General features: G+C 33.5%; 1 long non-coding RNA gene across 4 annotated transcripts; it reads right to left on the bottom strand.

Annotated features, from left to right (window-relative positions):
- Nucleotides 1-6,847: 6,847 nt before the first annotated feature.
- LOC121221182 (uncharacterized) lies at nt 6,848-14,603 on the bottom strand. 4 transcript variants are annotated; one of them, XR_005918704.1, is made up of 3 exons: nt 13,996-14,589; nt 7,447-7,954; nt 6,848-7,159 (listed from the first exon to the last, which is right to left on the bottom strand). It is a non-coding gene; the product is annotated as an uncharacterized lncRNA (long non-coding RNA). The 4 variants fall into 4 exon arrangements; XR_005918705.1 differs by having other exon boundaries at nt 7,866-7,954; XR_005918703.1 differs by having other exon boundaries at nt 6,848-7,954; nt 13,996-14,603.
- Nucleotides 14,604-17,651: the final 3,048 nt, after the last annotated feature.

The following is a 17,651-nucleotide window of genomic DNA, read 5'->3' as shown; positions in this document are numbered from 1 at the left end:
GTGACACACGGGTGTGTAACATGGCCGTGTGATTCTACTAAGTGAGTTACACGGGCTGGGACACAGCTGTCTGTCCGTGGTTTGAAAGTTACACGGCTTGGGGCTATGTCGCACAGCCTGGCCACACGACGATGTGACCCCTATTTTGGAAATTTTTTCATAATTTTCTTAAACTTTCCAATTTATTCTAAATTAGTCTCGAATTGCTTCTAAACTTTTTTTAAGGCCTCAAGGGCTCGATTTAAGGACAAAGTGCATGATATTGGATGGATTATGATATATTTAATCTATTTGAATGTTATGATATTAATTGTTCCTTATTGTACGGTAATGCTCTGTAACTCTAATCCGATAACAGAGATGGGTTAGGGGTGTTACATTCAGTGGTATTAGAGCTACGGTTTAGTCGGTTCTCAAACTAACGTGGCGGAGTAGAGTTTAGTATATACATGCCACATATACCCTGTGATAGTGTGATGCTTTTAATCCGCTCTAATATTGTATTTTTGTATAGATTCAAGATGTTAGTTAAGTTGAATAGAGCTGTAGTTAACGGAGCTAAAAGTAATCTTCAGGCTTCGAACCCTGAAGCAAGTAATAGTACATCGATTCCATAGTCTTTTGGTGACGAAATGAAAGATGTGTTTCTCGGAATGATGAACCAGTGGTTCAATGAATTCCAACTAGCAAATCTTGATATTCTGCAATCTCCACCTCCTATTGTGCCTCATTCGGCACCCCTGAGTTCTTAAAATCCTTACCTATGATAGTTACTCGAGTATCCATAGAGAAAATCAGGAAATGTGGATGATGATCCTGCATAGGCTGAGTACTGGTTATTGAATACAAAGAGAGTCTTTGCAGAATTGATGTGCACTCCTGAAGACTGTTTGAGATGTGCTGTGTCATTAATAAAAGATGAAGCGTACTTATGGTGGGAATTTTGAGCACGATGACATCAAATGATCGTATTAATTGGGATTTCTTTTAGGCTGAATTCAAGAAGAAGTATTTTAGTCGGATGTTTATTGACAAGAAAAAGAAAGAATTTCTTGAGTTAAAATAAAGGAATCAGACTATAGCTAAGTATGAATAGGAATTTATGTAGTTAAGCAAGTACGCTCGTAACATAGTATCAAATGAGGAGGAAATCTGTATTAGATTTCAGCACGGGTTGAAATTCGTACGTCTGTGGTAGCACTAAAGTTATGAGAATTTGTAGAACTTTCAGAACGGGCTTAGAAAATTGAAGAAATTTGAAAAATTAAATGACAGTTGGATTCAAAATTTTGAGATTTTAACAAAAGGGGGTTATTTAAGCCTATTCAAGCGTCTCCATTGAAGAAATTTAGACATGACACAAGTCGATCGGCTGCCCTTTCAGAGTTCACTGGTAGAGAGAAACTGAAGTGAAATTATTTCTAGTATATTAATTCTCCAGCAGCTAGTGTTGGAAGTGTAAGAAATGTTCAGAGAACCGTTCCTGTTTGTGATTATTGCAACAAAAGGCATTTTGGTGAATGTCGATCAAAGTCAGGAGCTTGTTTTCGTTGTGGATCTATTGACCACTTCCTTCGTGATTGTCCAAAAAGGCAAAATTATTTTGTGTAAACCCCTAGACCCGGCCCAAATGTTATGGCCAAATCTTGAAGATTACATTGGCCATGATAATGGCCCAATAAAACATCTTAGAAATTATCTCTTGAAAATCCCTTTGCAAAACTTGAAGGCTGTGTTACTTAAGTGTTTTTTTTATAGAAATTTGATCTTAAATTCAAAGAAAAAATGTCAAGATTCAAAAAAAATTTGCAGCGAAAAATTTCATTTTGAAAATCATAAGATTGATATTGATACTTTGGAAATCATCGATTTTGCAAACATGTTGTGATGCGTTTTAAAAATCAAGTATTGAGTTTAAAATCCTTACTTGGAGTCTAATAAATTTTGTTATAAAAATAGTCTGTCATTTTAATTTTATTTCTTCAAATTATTTAAATTATAATTTAACATAACAAATCATGAAGAAAAGAAAAACCCTAAAACATTATCCTAAGTTCCCAAATCAAAAATTGAAACCAAAGTCGCAAAATTAAAGTCCATAAAGCATGAACACAAACCAAAATGTCCAATACCACTACTTGCAAGGTTTTCCAAAAAATAACCAAGAGTATCTCCTTAGCCAAGCCCATCCTACCCTCGTTTATCTGAAATCAAAGTTTGAAGGGGGTGAGCTTAAAAAGGCTCAGTTTAGGTCTTAAATAAAAATTATTTTACAAAATAATTCATCACAAGATCATATTAATCAGTCCATAACATATATAAATTACTCAATTATAAATCAAATATGGCAGATTGTGTAATGAAGTAATCAATGCAACATTTTCAAAATATAATAAAAATATTAGAACTTAAATCCTACCCAGCTCCGCTACACACCATACAGAGTTCCCTAGAACTCATCCAACCAATAACACACCAAAATGTGGTCGAACCACTAGAAATTGCAAATTTTCTGCTAGATACATAATATTGTGGACAAGCAACCAGAAATGCAAATCTACTGCCAGATACTTCCTTCGTACATTTTTCCCACCCCATGCATGTGTTATGGTAGTAGAACATATTTTTCAGTAGCATGCTTTACATGCGAATTGGATTATCAGAGTATGACATGCCTCACATGCGAGTCAGATCTCATATTTTTACACATAGTTTCACAATAGCATGCTTTATCAAGCAAATCAGAGCATAATAGTAGGGCATAATCATCATACAAACCCTTAGATCAAAATTTAGTAACATATATTGTTTCTATATAAATAAGTATACCATATTTTTATAAGCCATAAATCACATGACATGAGTGATGGAAATCATATATTTTCATACATATTAGAATCATCCAATAAACCAATCACACCACAGAATCACAGAATTTCAGGATTTACTTTCTTGTTATCCTCGCTTATCGGTTTTACCGATTTCTATGAATATACTTGTATTCACATAATCACAACATTAGATATTAATGTCCATAAGTAATACACTTATTATATATATAAATATTCTTCGTCATTATTTATTTAATTGTCATATCGAATAATATCACTTAAATCCCACATATTGTATTTGATGGATTAGATCACGATTCCACTTTGAAAAAGATGAATTCGATTTTCCTTGAGTCACTATGTTAAATCAAAATACGAGTTAGTACCAATCTAATGAAATAATAATATTCCATTAAATACATAACACTAATTTGACACTACTTACGCAAAAAGATCGTCAACTATCATCCCTTTCTATAGTTGATATGCGTATTCTGAGATTTACTAGTATTCTTCAATGATGCACGAAACCGAAAAGTTAGATACTTGTTAAATAAAAATAATACTTTGAAAATATAATGCTTACGATAATTCTTCATACTTACAATTAAACTAAGAGAAAAGGGCTTGGAACGAAATCCTGAAAAACCTATCAAAGAGGGGAAGATATTTGAAGAAAAATGGCTTCAAAAGTGTTAAAAAATAATAGAAAAAGCCGAAATTGGTGGAGGAGAAGGTGGTGGACGGCAAAGGAGGAGAGGAGAGAAAAAAAAAGGAGTAACAAAATGAAAATTCAGGTTTTGGGAGAGCTAGGGCCAGCCAAGGGTTGTCAACAACTCATTTTGAATAAATTTGGGGAAAAAGGGAGTGAAAATGGGGATTTTACACAAAAAGGAAAGTAAAAAGGGGCTATGGAAGGAAAGTTTGACTCAATAAAAAGAAGGAGAATCTCCCCCTTTTATGGAAAGACTTGGACGGCAAGGGGAAGGGTTGACCTTCTAGAATGGTCAACAATTGTAGCTAGGATGAGAAACTATATAAAATGAGTGTAGGGAAATTCGAACATGGGACCTCTAACAATTAATTAGCACACTAAACCACTAGGCTTTTCTCTTCCTTGTGATAGAAATTTGCACAATTTAATAAATAAATTCTAGGGCATGACATTTTGCAATCAAACAAACAAGCCTACAGCAACCTCGTAGAGATCTAGAAGATTTGGAAACGCCAGAAACACTACTTCTGGTCGAGGGAAGAATAATGAGATGAATGAATAATCTGAAGTAAGAACACCAGCTAGAGCGTATGCAATCAAAGCTCGTGAGGAAGTTACATCCGCAGATGTTATTGTAGGTACTTTTTCTCTCTTTAATATTAATGTATATGCATTGATTGACTCACTCGTATATATGCACTGCTTTAGTAGACAAAAAAATTACTTTTTGAGTTCACTAAATATACTATCAAAGTTACGAATCCACTAGGTCATTGTGTTTTAGTTAATCATATATGTAAAACGTGTCCACTGAAAGTTAAGGGTTACGATTTTTCTGCTAGTTTGATGTTGTTACCTTTTGATGATTTTGATATTATTCTAGGAATGGGTTGGTTGTTAGAGCATGATGCAATAGTGAGTTGTCGAAGGGAGCAAGTTAGTTTGAAATGTTCGAGTGGTGAATTTATTTGTGTTAGGGCAGATAGGGTCGATTGTATTACAAATGTAATTTTAGTACTATCAGCTTTAAAATTGATTAAAAAGGGATGTGAAGCTTATTTAGCCTACGTTCTTGATTTGAAAGTGGCTGAATCAAAAATCGAACAAGTGTCAATAGTCAAAGAATATGCTGATGTTTTTCCTGAAGTATTGCCATGGCTGCCATCGACTCGAGAAGTAGAATTTGTGATCAAATTTGTGCCTATGACAACTTCAACTTCAATAACAACATACAGGATGGCTCCTATAGAATTGAAAGAGCTAAAAGTGTAGTTGCAAAAGTTGTTAGATCGTAGATTTATTCGACTGAGCACGTCACCTTGGGGTGCTCCAATTTTGTTCGTGAAGAAGAAAGATGGGTCAATGAGACTATATATAGATTATGGACAGTTGAATAGAGCCACCATACATGTTACCTCGTACTGATGATTTGTTCGATTAGTTAAAATGAGCTGCAGTGTTTTCAATGTTCGACTTGAGACCCAGATATTATCAACTGCGAGTTAAAGAGTAAGATGTACCAAAAACTGCATTTGGAACTAGTATGGTCACTATGAATTTCTAGTGGATCCCATTGGTTTGACTAATGCTCCTGTAGCATTCATAGACTTGATGAATTGAGTATTTTAGCCATATTTAAATTGGTTAGTTGTGGTGTTCATTAATGGCATACTAATTTATTCATTAAATGATTCAGATCTTAAGAGTTGTGATACAAACCTTGCGTGAGAAACAACTTTACGCAAAATTCAGTAAATGTGAATTTTGGCTATGAGAAGTTTATTTTTTGGGACATGTTATATCTGCTGATGGAATCAGGGTTGATCCAAATAAAGTATCTATGATTGTTGATTGGAAAATTTCGAAGAATGTTTCTGACGTTCAAAGTTTCTTGGGATTAGCTGGATACTATCGATGATTCGTTAAAAACTTCTCAATCCTTGCTTCACCTATGACTAGGTTACCACAAAAAAAACTTTGCATTTGTTTGGTCTGGTAAATGTCAACAGAGTTTTGATTAGATGAAAAACATGTTAACAGAGGCTTCAGTGTTAACCCATCCTGAATCTGGAATGGTGTATGTTTTTTACAGTGATGCGTCTCTCAATGGTTTAGGTTGCGTGTTAATGCAGTCAGGGAAATTCGTAGCTTATGCTTCTCGACAGTTAAAGCCACATGAAAAGAATTATCGTACTAATGAGCTTGAGCTGACAGTGATTGTATTCTCATTGAAAATATAGAGGCATTAATTATACGGTGACAAATGTCACGTGTATACTGATCACAAAAGCTTAAAATATTTAATGAGCCAAAATGAACTAAGTCTGAGAGAGCGGTGTTGATTAGAGCTGCTGAAAGATTCTGATTTGGTTATTGATCACCATTCAGGAAAGACTAATGTGGTTGCGGATGCACTTAGCAGAAAGTCATCACTGTTTGCACTTCGAGCATTGAACGCTCATTTGGCTTTGAATGCCGATGGTTCTGTAACACCCCTAACCTGTATCTGTCACCAGATTAGGGTTACAGAGCATTATCATACAATCAAAACATTAATACTTAATTTCATTTAATAACATAACATAGAATAAACTAATCATACCCATACATATCGTCTTTAAATCAAGCCCTCGAGGCCCTAAAAATAATTTAGAAACAAATCGAGACCAATTTGAAATCATTTGGAAACCCTAGGAAAAATTCATAAAATTTTGAAAACAGGGGTCACACGACCGTGTGGCCAGGCCGTGTGCCTCACACGACTGAGAGACATGCCTATGTCTTAGGCCATGTAACCTTCGAACTAGGAACACGCGATCATGTCCCAGCCCTGTGTCCTCACCTGTGTAACTCTCTGAGTAGGGCTAGACGGCCATATCACACGCCTATGTGCTAGGCCGTGTAACTCTGTGAGTTGCCTCACACGCCTATGTGTCAGGCCGTATGTTAGGCCGTGTAATTCACGACTTGTATACAAAGGAATTTACAGATGACACACGACCATGTCGCTAGGCCGTGTGCCCCATACGACTGAGTCACACGCCTGTGTCTCAAGTTGTGTGGACCCAAATTTGCCTAAGAAAAACCATTTTCTATACCATTTCATGCATGAAAATTTAGGTCTCTTGTGCACATTTTTAAGGCAAGAAAACCCTATCAAAACATACATAGATTTGTCATTCCAAAAGTCCTAGTTCAACTAACCAATATGTCATTCAAAGACACCTCAAATGCAATCATTAACAGTTACCTAAACATGTCAATCTTACCAAATTGCAAACATTAAATTATAGTTCAATACTTTCCAAAACATGCCATAACTTGACCATAATCATACCAATTCATAACATACCATATGAGCCATTCCAAACATGAAAAATAAGATAACGCAAAATGACACAATCTAGCAAGACATCAAATGGTATCAACAAAGTTAACTTACACAACTTATACATACCAAAACACAATCAAACCATTCACAAAAATAACATTACAATTCATCCTATACATGGCATTATAACCTTGGCCAAAACATTCAAAAACTATCGATATTTATGTTGGACAGTGTGATAGATCTCTGATGAGCTTCCAAATCGATCGAGTTTTCGTTAATCTATAAAACATAAGAAAGAAACTACATAAGCAATTAGTGCTTAGTAAGTTCATATAGCTCAAAACATAACTTACCATTTCAATTTGTATAACTTAAAGCATAAGTACATTAAAGTCCAAATCATAAGCTTGTTATAAGCCTATATGTCACCATCAATATACAAGTTAGCACATTTCTACATAACTCATTTGAACTAACCATATGATAAGTCATTTTTATACGAAATACATCATTTGATTCATGCATTCTATCCATAAACTTATGTATAATTCCATTTGAGAACTTACCATTTCAATCCCTTTTCTTATTCATTGAACCGTCTAGAATTTCATTGGGTACTCGAGAAAGCTCACGCAAAGTGTGCCTTTACATATAACCACAACCTTTCCTTTACATCACTACTCACACGAGTTGTGAAAAGGGCCTACTCACACGAGCTGTGGGTCAAAATGTAAGCTACACGATGCTACTCACATGAGCTGTGGAGTATCCATAACAAATGCAGGACCTCAGCCATCGCTAGGACATTCAAGACCAGCACCCGAAACATGAAATCCTTAATGACATGTCATTTGTATCCTACAAATTTCTAAGGCTCAACCGGGATTCAATAATCGTCATAAAATCACCTTTTTTATACATAATTCAATCAAAATTGTAAATAACATATTAATAAAAAAATTAAATAACATTAATACAAACTTACCTTGTCAACTAGGGGTGTGACGACTATATCGAGCTAATCCGAAACTTTTGCTTTTCCTCGGTCTAGGTTCGTACGTGGTTTAGTTTGATCTAAATAGATAATTATCTTCAATTAAGTACTTCAATTAACCTTAAACATTCAATTCAATCCACATTTCATATTTATGCAAAATTAGCATTTTGCCCTTAACATTTTAACTTTTCGCAATTTAGTCCTTAAGCTCATAAATTGAAATCTAAGCATTTTAATCCATCTTATAGGCTAACCAAATTCTTTAAGGACTTAAACCAACCCAAAAAGAACATCATTTCATAAATTTAACAAGAAATTTAACTATTTTTACAAATCAATCCCTAATGTAAATTTCATTAAAAATTACTTTATAAACTTATTTATTTCTCAAGATTCATAATCTATCAATTAACATAAAAAAATTCAAGAAAATTCATGGTATAACCTTCAACCTTTAATAGTTTTACAAATTGAACCCTGAGCTAGATAGATTAAGCTAAAACGACCTCAAAAACATAAAAAATCATTAAAAACAAGGATCAAAATCACTTACATGCGCACACCAAAGCTAGCCGAACCTCAAGTCCCTAACAATGGCTATTCTCCCCTTCAAATTCGGTGGAGAAGAAGACTAAAGATGATACCATCTTTTAACTCCTTTTTTGTTTTTTATTTTATTTACCTAATTACCAAATTAACCTTTAAAAACTAACAAAATGTCAATAAAACCTTTCCATGTAGATCCACTATCTTAATTAAATGGTTTATTAACCCTTCAAGTCCCTTATTTTAAAACCATAGCGATTTGACCATTTTTACTAATAGAACTCAACTTTGACCCTTTTTATGATTTAGTCCTTTTCACTTAATTAACCTTGAAAACATTAAAATTTTGTTATACAACCTTACTAATATCCGGTAGACATTAAAATAATAGTAAAATAAAAATTTACTCATCGAATTTGTGGTCCTGAAACCACTATTCCAATATCACTAAAAACGGGCTGTTACCGATTCTGGATTAGCGGAATTGAAGACTAAACTCTTGTTTCTACAACAAATTCAGGAGTTGCAAAATGAGGATCCGGAGTTGTTAATGAAACTAAACTTGGTGCGGAACAAATTGACTATTGAATACAGTATTGGTGATGATGGTATATTATATTACCACAATAGAATTTGTGTTTTGAATATTTTAAAGTTGAAAAGTGACATTCTATTTGAAGCTCACAGTAGTACATACTCTGTTCATCTTGGTAGTACGAAGATGTATTGTGATTCAAAACAGGTATACTGGTCACCGGGTATGAAACATGAAATATGTGAGTTCATAGCCAAATGTTTGATTTGTCAGCAGGTAAAAGCAGAACATCAAGTGTCGTCAGGATTATTACATCCAATTATGATTCCTGAGTGGAAGTGGGAACGAGTCACGATAGATTTTGTATCTAGTTTTCCTGTAACTTCGAAAAAGAGAAATTTGATCTGGGTGATTGTTGACAGATTGACTAAATTAGCCCATTTTATTCTAGTCAGAACAGATTACTGACTCGGGAAACTAGCAAAATTTTATGTGTCAGATATTGTGAGATTACACGAAGTTCTGACATCTATTATTTCTTATCATGATCCTAGGTTTACATAGAGATTTTAGAGTAAACTTCATAAGGCTTTAGGCACTAAACTCAATTTCAGTACATCATTTCATCCTCAGACGAACGAGAAATCAGAACGAGTAATTTAGATTCTAGAAGACATGCTATGATTTTGTATTCTAGAGTTCGAGAGTAGCTGGGAAAAATATTTACCGTTAGCTGAGTTCACTTATAATAACAGTTATCAATCCAGTATTAAAATGACACCATTTGAAGCTTTATACAGAAGGAAATGTAAAAAGTTGTTGTATTGGTCTGAGCTGAGCGAATCCAAAATGGTAGGGATTGATTTGATTCGAGAGACTGAAGACAAACTTTGAATTATCCGAGATTGTTTGAAAGTTGCATCTGATCGTCAAAAGTCGTACATAGATTTGAAAGGAAAATATATAGAATTTACTATTGGCGATTGGGTATTTTTAAGAGTTTCTCCATAGAAGAAAGTGCTATATTCGGCAAGAAAGGAAAGTTGAGTCCGAGATTTATTGGGCCGTATGAGATTACCTAAACAATTGGTCCTATAGCTTATAGATTAGCTTTACCTCCCAAACTCGAGAAAATTCATAACATGTTAAACGTTTCAATGATAAGACAGTATAGATTTGATCCATCACAAGTGATTCCTTATAGTGAAATTGAATTACAGCCAGATTTTTAACGTATTCTAAAGAACCAGGAAAAAGTTTGGCTCGAAAAGTCAAAGAACTTCGAAATAAACGAGTACCATTGGTGAAAATTTTATGGTATTGGCATGGTACTGAGGAGACTACCTGGGAAACTGAGGAATCGATGAAATTTTAATATTCAAATCTATTCTCAGGTAACAATTCCGAGAATAAAATTTCCTAATGGGGGAGAGTCGTAAGAGCCCGTTTTTTAGTGATGTCAGAAATAATAGTTTTGGGACCACAATTCTAATGATTAAATTATTATTTTATTATTTATTTAATGTTTATGGGAATATATTAAGGCCGTATTAAAATTTCATTAAGAAATTTTGATGTTTAAGTAGTTAATTAAGTAAAAATGACTAAATTGTAAAAAGTGTAAAAGTTGAGTTCTATTAGTTAAGAGGGTCATATGGCTTTAGAAATGAAATTTAATGGACTTGAATTGTAATTATACCATATATGTTGATAGTGGATGTACATGGATAGGTTTTAATGTAATTATGATATTTTTTAAAGGTTAATTAAGTAATTTGATAATTAAGTTAAATGTTAATTAAGTAAAAGATCAAAAACCTATCATCTTTTTCATTTTCTTCTTGCGTGTCCAAAATCATCATTAAAGTGGGGGAAGCTTTGGTCTTGATTTTCTTCATGCATGGTATGTAGTGTCGTCCCATTTTTAATAATTTTTATGTTTTTGAGATCGTTGTAACTAGGTTCAGCTAGCCCATGCCTTCGTTTTTGAATCTGTTAAAAATTTTGGAAGTTACCATTGATAAATATTAGTTGTTTATGATGATAATTATATATTTAAAACTTTGATTGTGATATTTGGTTGGTTTGTAAAGTGGTTTTTGTTAGATTTTGATTTAAGGATTAAATTGTTTAAATGTCAAAGTTTCAAGGATTGATGGTGAATTTGATGTGTAATTGGGACTGTTAAAGGGCCTAGAATAATCGACTGCAATTTGATTCTTAGAAAATGGTCAATTTGATGATTTTCGGGTTAGAGGGATAAATTACAAAAGTTGCAAAAGTTTAGGGAAAATGTGTAATTAATGAAAATTTAAAGTTTATATACATTGAATGGGATGTTAAATATGAATGAGATTAATATATAGTATTTAATTATTATATAGATCAAAATTTGGATAAAAAAGAAAATAACTGAGGAAAAGAGAAAATAATGGATTAGTCCCTACATGCTGATCGACATTAAATAGTAGGTAAGTTCATAATATTTCAATATGCAAATGAATTTCTATTTGTGTTCTTATATTACCATTCTTTAATTAATTTGTTAATAGAAAATTATTATATGATCACACAAACGTGCCCCTATTTGTACTACAGTACCCCTGATTGCACATATGTTCCCTTATTTATACTTCGATACCCCTGATTACATATACGTGCTTCTGTTTGTACTTCAGTACCGTTGATTGCACATATGTGCCCCTTTTTGTACTTCGGTACTCTGAATGCACTTTCGTCCCCCTTTTTATACCTCGGTAACTCTGAATCGAGTAGTATATGAATTGTATTTATTTGTATTACATTAATTATTATACTATGTCCTTACTAAGCTTTGTAAGCTTATCGGTTCTTATGGATTGTTTTGTAGATAAACGTTGCTGACAGTTTGAAAGGATCATTCAACCGGATCACACTATCCATCTAAGTTCGCAGTTTTTTTGTATCTCATAGGGTAGTGGCATGTATATATAGATAAATATGTTAGTTTGGTACACTTTGATACTTTACCAAATTATGTCACTTGGTTACTTTAAAATACTTGTAAATAAAGTTCTTTCTGGTGTAATTAGAGTTGTTTGAAGATGATTATTTGTGGTATGCTTTGGTACATACTTGAATTAGGTTATCATGCATGAAATGAGGCAATATTGACATGTTTTGATAGTTGATGTGTTAACATAATTGTGGTGTTTTTGAATGGCACATTGGTTAGTTGATTCAGGGTGTCTAAATTGGCATGTTGATGTGGTTGTGAATGATTTTTAAGTCCATTGGATGTATGCTTAAGTTGTTAGTTTTTTTAGGTGTGAATTGGTTGTGAAATGGCTTGATTTTAGGTAAATTTTGGGTTCACACGGCTTGGGACACAGGCGTGTGACACAACCGTAGGAGTCACACGGCTTGGCGACACTACCGTGTGTCATCTGAGAATTTCTTAAGGATCAAGTCAGTGAGTTACATGGCCTAGCACACAGCTTGGCACATGGGCGTGTGGGGTAACATAGAGAGGTACACGGCCTGGCACACGGGCTGGGACACGGCCGTGTGTCCTTGGTTCAAAAGTTACACTGCCTAGCCACATGCCGTGTGTCCTTTATTTTTGAAATTTTGCATTTTTCTTAAACTTTCCAATTTGTTACAAATTAGTATAGAATTACTTTTAAACTATTTTTAAGGCCTCGAGGGCTCGGTTTAGGGAAAAAGTGTATGATATTGGATGGATTATGATATGTTTAATCTATTAGTTAGTTATGATATTAATTGTTCCCAGTTGTACGGTAATGGTCCATAACCCTAATCTGACAACGGTGACGGGTTAGGGGTGTTACATAAAACTTATGCAAATACTAAAATGGAAAATGTTTTGTTTGGAATGAGCTTTTATCTGTTGTGTATGACATGAGACGGTGGTTTGGCATCCTAATATTTGAGCTTGGCGACCAGGTCGGGTATAGGGTGTTAGAACCAAAGTCTCTTTGTGGGGAGATGGAGAGCATTATGACGAAATTTTGGTGGCAAAAGGGCCACAAAAGATAAGGAATTCATTGGTGTGATTGGAAGTGATTGTGTGAGTTAAAAGAAAATGGGATAGGTTCGGCAACTTATTAATTACCCAAATTTGTTATTAACTCGTGTTTTAAAAGATAAATGCTATTCGAATTCTATATTTTTAAGTGCCAAATTAGGGAATGTACCTTCTTATACTTGGAAGAGTGTATGGGAGGCTAGGGGCCTATTAAAAGGTGGTCTTTGTTGGTGGCTAGGAACTAAATGGGAGATTTCAGTGTTCAAAGATGCGTGGGTACCAGAGGCAAATAACTACAAGGTGGGAAACAATGTTAGTAATTCTACTATAACATTGGTTGCAGATTTGATAAATAATAACACTAGAACATGGAAAGTGGATGTGGTTAGGAATATCTTTACGAAGGTTGATGCTTTCAGAATCAATAAAATTCCTCTAGTAAAGGAAGCACATGAAGGTTTGTTGGTATGGAGAGGTGAACCATCGAGGGAGTTCTCAGTCTGTAGTGGGTATAAGATGCTCTTTAAAGGTACTATTGTTACTATTGCTAACCAATATGATTCTAGGGATTTTTACGAAAAATTATCGAATCTAGATATACCTTCTAAACAGAAAATCACAATATGGAAAATTTCTTTAAACTTTTTGCCTACTCTAAGCAATTTGTATTACAAGAGAATAGTGGCTAATGTAATATGCCCTTGATGTGGGGTTGCTGTGGAAAGCTTAGAGCATGTTTTCTTGGTGTGTCTTGTATCAGTGGAAGTTTGGCAGAAATTAAACTTTGTTTGGCCATCAACAATTTTGAATTAAAGAGCATGGTATGGCTTACCTTGTTTTTTTTTTTAAAATTATTCTGTTGCTTAGTGTCGACTTCTGTGCTATGCATTGTGGGTAATCTAGGCAGGAAGAATAAGTGGTTGGATGAAGGGAAAAAAAATCTAGACAAGTCATGGTTTATGCAATTTTTAGTTACATTAGGGAGTTAGATGGGTTAAAGGAGAAGTTACCTGAAAAGGGAGGTATAATTGCACGGCGGAATCCTCCCGAGGGGCAGTGCCATAAGATTAATTTTGACAAGACCTTTAACATTCACATAATAGGTCTGGTTCGAGGTTGTTGTTAAGGGATGCTTTGGGAGGGGTTCTGGTTTCGGCTTCAGTTTTGAACAACAATGTTTCATCAGTGTTTGCTACCAAGGCTCTTACTTGTGTTCAGGCAATGCGTTTGGGGACAAAATTGGGCTTGGTGTCGGTGGTGGTTGAGGGAGATTCCTTGTCTATTATTAAGAAATGTCAGTCAAACGAGATAGATAAATCAGAAATAGGAGCTTATGTAAGAGATATTCAGTATTATCAGAGGGGTTTCCAGAGCGTTTGTTTCAAGTATACTCTAAGAAAGACAAATTTGGTGGCTCATAATCTAGCTAAAGAAAGTTTGAAGGAAGGGAAACATATTTACTTGGTAGGAGGGTGCCTATGTACACGGTGGACTCGTTGGAAATGGACCAGAAATGGGTCAGAGAGCCAGATTAGGGAATGATACCGAAGAAGTCTTGCTTCATGAGGGGAAGAATAATGAAGAGCATGAGAGTGAGCAAGGGAAAGTTCTATTTTGCTCAGGGGCTGGAACCGACATATGGTCAGAAATGAAGGATCTAGAATTGATGGTGGGTGACAGTTCAATATTTGGCTCCATTAGTTTTGATTTTCTTTTGTTTTTTTCTTTGTCTTTTTTTTTTGGAAAACGGCTTGGGTCTTACAGTGTGGGTTTAGGCTTCATTTTGGTTTTTGTTTTGGTTTGTGTTAATAATATTCTAACCTGATATTTTAAAAAAAATCATATAGAGAAATGGTAAACTTCTTAGTTGATTTCTTAGTTGATTACTCAAATTTTATAAGTTTTTATTTTGGACACTAAAAAATAATTTACAATTTAGGCACTGCATTACATACACGATTACATACTTTTATCATTTTAGCTACCTGTCATTGATTTGTCATTAGATACACTAATTTTAGTCACCTATCTTTAGTAAATTTTTGTTTTGGTCACTTATTTTATATTTTGAATTTCTTTTATTTTCTTTTTATAAAAATTAATTTTACTTTTTTTAGTCAGAGGAAAAACTTAGGATTTTACAAGAAAAATTTGAATTAGAAAACCATTTTATCTTTTTAGTTTCCTTTATTTGTTTTCCTTTTTAGAATTCAATTTAGGCACTGCATTACATACACGATTACATACTTTATCATTTTAGCTACCTGTCATTGATTTGTCATTAGATACACTAATTTTAGTCACCTATCTTTAGTAAATTTTTTTTGGTCACTTATTTTATATTTATCAATTAATTTTCATTTTTTTTTTTTTTTTTTTTTTTTTTTTAGAATTAATTTCAATTTTTCTAAGTAAAAGGGAAAAGAAAATATGGGGTCTTACAGGGAATTACTTGAGCTTTTATATGAAAAAGAAACTTAAACTTTTTTATGGAGAAATCAATTTATTTGTTTCATTTCCTTTTTTTAATATTATTTTAGGGTTTTTTTCAATAAGTGGAAAACCATGGGGTTTTATAGGAAATTTCCTAGAGTTTTATAAAAATAACTTAGATTTTTACAATAAAATTTATAGTAAGAGGAAAATTCGTTGACTTTAAAGTCGTGAGGGTTCAAGTCCCTCTATCCCTAACCCCAAAAAGCCCATTTGCTGTCTACTTATTTTATCTTACCCTTTTTGTTAGTGGTTCAAAGTTCCTTATCTTTCTACATTACATTAATAGATATAGATAGTATGGTAGAAATATTCATATTTTTTCTACCATACTATTGGGTTTTATAGGATACTGTTGATTCTAGTCCATTCATTTTATTTAAGACATGAGGTCTGAATCCATTTTTTCTTAACTCCTTGATAAAAAGTCAAGTTTCATTCAAATTAATCACTTTGACTAACAGTTTTTACGTATATTATAAGTAAAAAAGTGGTAGGAACTAGAATGAACATCATTGTAGCAATAAATACAAGAATATTTACTTCCATAATTTCATTGTTTTTTTACTTCACAATAACTTAGGATTTAATCCCATAAAGATGATAAATTTGTTGCTTGTAAATTCAATGCAATGACTTACATTTCAATGACATCGAATCGGATCAATATCATGAATAACAATATCTAGGCTATGAAATCGATTCACCGTCAAGAATTGAATAGTATAACATAGGAAGATCTTTTATCCACACCGAATAAAAAAAGTGATGCCTGGTCTAATCAAAAGAATTCATTTCCTTTATTCATATATATAGATATTCTTTTCCACCCTTTCTTTTCGATAATGTACCGCCTTTCTTGTACAATCATCTGATGATGTAACATCTGATTGCTTTTCCATTTTCATCGTTTACAAATAGTTTCCAAATAAACCTCAAGAAAAAAGAGAAATGAAAAAAAAAGATAAATATATCGTTGGGAATGAAATTCTGTCATTTGTATCCCTTTTGATAGAACATAGATGGATCAATTGATGTATTTTAAAAATTTTATCCGCTGGGATTGACGAGGCTTGAACCCTTAGCTTCCACCTTGACAGGCAGTGCTCTGACCAATTAACTTTACTTCGTATTTCATTTCGAAAAAAGGGTATACCTTGCCGATTTTGAATTAAAATTCTTTGATCCATGATATGAAATGAGTCAATAAAGCATTTCACAAATGAAATTCAAATAAAACAGGGGGTAAGTGTCTAATATGTGACTACACTAAGGCAAGATCTTATTAAATTAAATACTTTTGTTTTCTCTTTGAACAATAAAGATGGAGGGAAATAAAAATAATCAAATATAGAAAACAAAAGGGGTTCCTTGTCCATCATTGTCTATTTATAACTCTGGTAAGAGCTGGTTCATCAAAATAGAAATTTTAGGAAGAATTATTTTTTTAATTGCCTATCATCCGTATCCCTTTTACTTTCAAAATACAAACATGAGGATTTCCCCTCCTTTGAAATTAGTTTTGCAACACCACCACTGGTCTAGCTAATTATCCACTGTTCCAAGTGTGGTGAGAAGAGATATATTTTACATCCCAAATAGGCTATAATTGGAGATACCATTGTTTCTGGTACAAAAGTTCCTATAAAAATGAAAAATGCCCTATCTTTGAGTACGGTTTGAACTATTGATTTACCTAATTGAAAGGAACCAATTAGGTATACGATGAAACCTAAAAATCGATCATTGATCCAATTTGAGTACCTCTATAAGATAGACCTTAACAGAAACCTGAAGAGTAACAACAAGTGATTAAGTTCAATAGTTCTTCAAATAAAATTATTGACTCTAGAGATATAGTAATATGGAGAAGACAAAATTGTTTCAACCACAGACAGAACTAGAAGTGCCCCTTGTTTCAAAGAAAGGATGATGGATTATTCACATTTCATTTGATGGTCAGAGGCGAGTTTAAAGCTAAACAGTGGTAATTTTAAAGATTTCCCGGGGGAAAATAGAGATGTCTCCTACGTTACCCATAATATGTGGAAGTATCGACATAATTTCATAGAGTCATTCGGTCTGAATGCTACATGAAGAACATAAGCTAGATGACAGAACGGGAAGACTTAAGATGTAGAAGATCATAACATGAGTTGTTCGACAGATTTGG

The sequence above is a fragment of the Gossypium hirsutum genome, chromosome D09 (assembly GCF_007990345.1).
Source record: "Gossypium hirsutum isolate 1008001.06 chromosome D09, Gossypium_hirsutum_v2.1, whole genome shotgun sequence".
NCBI lineage: Eukaryota > Viridiplantae > Streptophyta > Magnoliopsida > Malvales > Malvaceae > Gossypium > Gossypium hirsutum.
This window is presented reverse-complemented; position numbering and strand designations above follow the sequence as displayed.